Genomic DNA, 5,661 nt, shown 5'->3' on the forward strand with positions numbered 1-5,661 from the left:
TTCTGTAGAAAATCAATACGTTATGACAACAAGCTAAAAGAAATCTGCCATGTCTTTTCCTATCCATGCCTCATCCCACTCACACTGGGGGAGACTGCACAGTTCAGGGGGTCAGGGGACAGGACAGATGCTCTCCACACAGACAAGGATAATATAGAGGCTCTTACAAATGACAATTCCAAAATGGAGCTGACTCAACTAATGATCCAAGTACAAGAATGTTGTCTTGCACATGGGAGAAATCCAGTTGCTTTCAGACAGACTGGAGGAAGATCAATAAGGAGATAAATCACAGGGAAAGTAACATGGAGAAAAATCTCTAAAATAGCTCACAGTGTAAGCCCACAACAGAAAAGAAAAAGGAAAGGCCATATGAGCAGTGATGTGAAAAAAACAATATGTAAATGGAATAACAAAATTCAGAGAAAAGTCTGCACATACGCTGTCTATTCTCAGGTTGAAGGACCTTGTCATTCATGGTGCAAGCTGGCCAACCCATAGGAGAGAGAACACCGTTCACATTCCTACTAATACCTGAATCCTTAAAGCATTCACTTCAGACATTGTTTTATTTTGCAATTACTAAGACCAGAGGCAATCCTGTGGTATATGCTGTCATCAAATTGACCAGAGATAAGTGAAAAATGCTCATGTTGGTGCTCCTGAGCCAACATTCAGGAGAAATTGGGAGTACAATGGAAGAAAGAAAGTCCTCAGCAAACCCCCCTGTGAGTGTGGGTATGTATGGTTACGTCAGTGAGCTGATGACAGGGTAAGGAAAGGAAGGGGGGAAGGAATTGTATTTTTGTCCATGACATGAGCATAATCTGCATATTTCTCAAGATGAATGTGAGGCATGATGGTTTATGACTGGCCTTTAGCCGGGTGACTTAGGTACCTGAGAGAGCACAGCTTGGCTTGATATCACTACACCCTAGTAGCTGACTTCACCATGATTGCCATTAATATTGTTCTTTTTTATAAACAAAGGTAAACATGGGGGGAAAATTTCCAGGAAATGAGAGTGACCATGCACACTGGAGTGAGTTAGATCTGGAGGTACGCTGGTCAACGCACCCCAACTTTTGGCAGAATTTGAGCTGGAAAAGAACAAAGGGAACTGGGGGAGACTGATGAAACTGGGGGAAAGCAAAATCATCACCAACTCAACAGCTGGTGCTAAGCATGACCCAGCCACAAGGTACCCACCAAAAAACTCCTTACCATAATTGAGGTTTCCAAAGTCCCCATCATAATTATAACCTATAAGTTTCTCTCCTAGTCAACAAGAGCTTTACAAAGACTGTCAGCAGGATCTCTGTGGAGAGCTTATTGTGGGTCAAAGATTCCTTGGTTGTAAAGGGCAGGTTTCTCCTTGTAATAAGTAGGTCTGTAATCCAGCTTCTTATTGTGCAAAGGTTACTATTTTTGTTTTTCTTGGAAAAAACTTGTGAAACATCTGTCTGAACTAAAATATGAGACAAAGAGTTACTTTTTTATTGAAGTTAACTTTATTTCACTTATGTATTTTTGTGTGGTGCTCAGAATCAAAACCAGTATCTCACATGTGCTAGGCAACTGCTCTACCACTGAGCTACAAGTCCAGCCCTTGAAAGTAACAGTTAGGTACCCACCCACTGTCATGTATTCACCCCACTGACTAAAGAAAATTCTAAAGAATTTTCACATCATGGGTCCAGAGATTTTTAGCATTAGCTCCTCTGAACCACTGCAGCTTAACTAAAATTGCTTCCTAAAATTCCTCAGATGTCCAGACTCATCTGTTCTACATCAAGGGCACAGCATTTGTGAAATTCATGAGGTCAGGGAGGATGAACTAGAAAATCTGAGGACTACGTGAAGGCAAGAATGACATCCATTTGCCCCAAAACTCCCTCCCCATACACGCACACACAAAAGTAAGAATTATATACTCTGTGTTGTAAATTAAAATATTTTTAAAGTATAGTTAACCCTCATTGTTATACAAAATTACATATAAGAGGTTGTGAGGGGAATGGGAAAATAAACAAGGAGAAATATGAATTACAGTGGATGGGGTAGAGAGAGAAGATGGGAGGGGAGGGAGGGGGGATGGTAGAGGATAGGAAAGGTAGCAGAATACAACAGTTACTAATAGGGCATTATGTAAAAATGTGGATGTGTAACCGATGTGATTCTGCAATCTGTATTTGGGGTAAAATTGGGAGTTCATAACCAACTTGAATCTAATTATGAAATATGATATGTCAAGAGCTTTATAATGTTTTTCAACAACCAATAAAAAAAAATATTAAAAAAAAAAAGTATAGTTTAGAGTGCTTGATTACACATGGGTACCTACAGTGTCAATATTTTACACCTAATTTAAGAAAACTATCAAGAATGGGTAATTACTATCGCAAAGGAAAGAAGCACAAAAGACCTAGAGCTGCTTTCTCAACAACATGAACTGTCAACACTCAGAAATACTAAGTGTCCTCTGTGAGAAGGTCTCTCTGATCACCCCAATAACGCAACAAAGACATCATCATGTTCTCAATAAATGACTTTCCTCTTCCTTTTACATCATATCCTTTGTGTTTTATTACCAAGAAAACTAGATTTATTCACATTTATCTTAAGTACTTATAAGTACTTATCAGGAGGTGGGCAGCAACAAAAATCTAACACAAAAACATGAGTTCAGGGAAGAGGAGAACATTTTGTTGTAACTGGGCACATGTGTAATTCCAGCAACTCTGAAGCCTGAAACAGCGTAATCACAAGGTTGAGGCCAGCCTGGGCAATTTAATGAGATCATGCCTAAAAAATACAAAGGTGTGAGGATGTAGCACAGGTGAATAAAATTATCTTTATTTTATTTATTTTTATGCGGTACTGAGGATCAAACGCAGTGCCTTGAATGTGCTCAACAAGTGCTATATCTATACCCAGTTCCATTAAATACATTAATAATCAATGAATAAAATAAATACAAATTTTGTTTTAAAATTTTACCCTCATGAATGGGTTTGACATAACCACTATTAATGAAATTATAAGAGGTATTTTTAAATATATGGTCAAAAAAATATATGGACAGCCTTCATCCTCACCAAATTCTGATAAATTACATTCTAAGCCCTTTTCTACCAAGGCAAAGAAAATTTCTACCATCGTTGGTTCTTTTATTTATAATGTAATTACAGTCCAACTTTCATTATCCCCTGAGAAGACATGGCCCAGTGGAGAGCGCTCATGTGAAGTAGTGTCTCCACTAACGTAATGTTTGTTAAGTTAGTAGGAGTGCAAAAAAAGGTTTTTGTGAGAAAATGCTGGTTCATATCTTGTATGAATGAGCATATTCAAATTCTTTCAAAGGTGATACTTTGAATGAAGAATCTCTCTTCAAACTAATTTTTTTTTAATTAACTTTATTTTATTTATTTATTTTTATGTGGTACTGATAATCAAACCCAGTTCCTTAAATGTGCTCCACCACATGCATTTTAAAAATTCTTTTTAAAAACTCAAATTACAGATCACTTATTTTTAAAAGCTTTAATAGATTACAAAGAAGCTAAAACAAAAATTGAGTATATTTAGTGAAAACTCATAGCAAAAGTCTGTGAAATGAAAGGAGAATAACATGTTCCTTGAGAACTGATATTAAGTGAACAAAAGTCATTATATTTCAACAAAGGAATGTATAATTGAAATCAATTATAGGATTTCATATCTAAATTTATTAATAGCATTTTATATTAAAAACTACTAATTTTATGAGTCACTAAATTAAAACAATAAGAATGCTAGCAAGAAATTCTTCCATAGAGTGAAATGAAAATAGCCTTTGAGATGCAGATAGTGATTGGAGGTGGCTGCTGATCCAAACCTGAAATCTGACTGGGAGACCCCTGGTTCAGGCCCTGCCTGCCCCCTGATATGCATCTGGAACAGAGAGGCACTTACCAGATGGTTTACAGGGGATGCAATGACCTCAGACAAACCAGCATAGCTTATTTCTCTACAGGAAGGTAATTTTAGTGCCTCTATAAGTGTGATAAGATCTCCCTGGGAGGAGAGAACCATGGTGTCCCATGTGGGGACATTTACATGTTACTTAATGTTTCTTTATTCTTTCCTGGACAATGGTACTCAGGGGAGAGCTGTGCTCAAAACTTCTCCTAAGTTACCCTGACACAAAAGCATGTAACACCTGAAGGGTCAGATCATGTAGTCAACAGCAATTTTATTACTTTGGTACCAACTTTAAATTAGTGTGAACTTATTTCAGACTTTGTAATTCCTGTACTCTGGTGAGATTCCTGGCACCTGAGCCCTCCCAGTGGCTCTGAGGGTCCTCTCCCTGCAATGTATGACAGGCATTTTCTTCTTTAAGAACTGTCACATAGAGTACCTGGTTTCTGAGTACTACAGGGTCCTGTATTCCATGGTTTCCAAGTTCTCAACTTCAGGTTTCAAGATGCCAATCAAATTTAATGATGAGCTGGGCATGGTGGTGCACACCTGTAATCCCAGCAGCTTGGAAGGCTGAAGCAGAAAGATTGTGAGTTCAAAGCCATCCTCAGCAAATTAGGGAGTCTATGAACAACTCAGTGAGATCCTGTCTCAAAACAAAAACAAAAGCAAAAAAAAAATACTAAAAATGGGGTGGGAATGTGGCTCAGTGGTTAAGTGTCCCTTGGTTCAATCCTTGGAACCAAAAGGAAAGAAAGAAAGAAAGAAAAGAAAAGAGGATTTAATAAGAAATAAAACAGCATTATGAGTTTCTTGGGATAAACTCAACTAATCTGTATAGACATTATGCTCTAATTTTTAAAAGTTAATCAAACCTCCATACTAAAATGAATCAAACTATAGAAAATTTGAGGCAGAGCTAGTGCATGGTGGTTGAGGTAAGCCAAGGCACATTCTTTCCTGGACAACAGTACTCAGGGGAGAACTGTGCAAACTTACCAAACCTGATGAAGGAAATCTGAAGAATTCTATGTAGAACAAAGAAAACCATGTCTCAGTGAAATTGGGGGAAAACACTAAGGAATCAGTTTATCAGAGGCAGCATGCACTGTCCTTGGGCAAAACCAATATAAAATTCTGTTTTCAATGTACCTTATAAAATTTATATGAAAAATGATTAGATATGTGACCAAGCACTGTCCTTGGAAAAAACCAATATAAAATTCTCTTTCCAATGTACTTTATAAAATTTATATGAAAAATGATTAGATATTTGACCAAGAGGTACCCTTTGATCTCTAATCAAAATGAAGTACCATCATTATAAGGAGAATTACTGATATCCCTGATACTGGAATTAGAAGAAGATCCTTTAAATCAGCTATTATCAATATGCATCAACATGCAATACACCAAAGAATGAATGTTCTCTCCCATATGTGGGTGCTAACACACAATTGGGGGGGGGTATAGAAGTTCAGTGAGTTTGAAAAAGGGGAATGGAGGGGGAAAAATAAAATGGAAATAGGAAGGCAGTGGAATGAATAAGACATATTTTTTCTCTGTTCATATATGAATACATGACCAGTGAAACTCCACATCATGTACAGCCACAAGAGTGAGATCCTAATTAGAATAAGATATACTCCATGTTTGTATGAACATATCAAAATGGACTCTACTGCCATGTATAACTAA

This window comes from Marmota marmota, unplaced genomic scaffold, assembly GCF_001458135.2.
Source record: "Marmota marmota marmota unplaced genomic scaffold, marMar, whole genome shotgun sequence".
Taxonomy (NCBI): domain Eukaryota; kingdom Metazoa; phylum Chordata; class Mammalia; order Rodentia; family Sciuridae; genus Marmota; species Marmota marmota.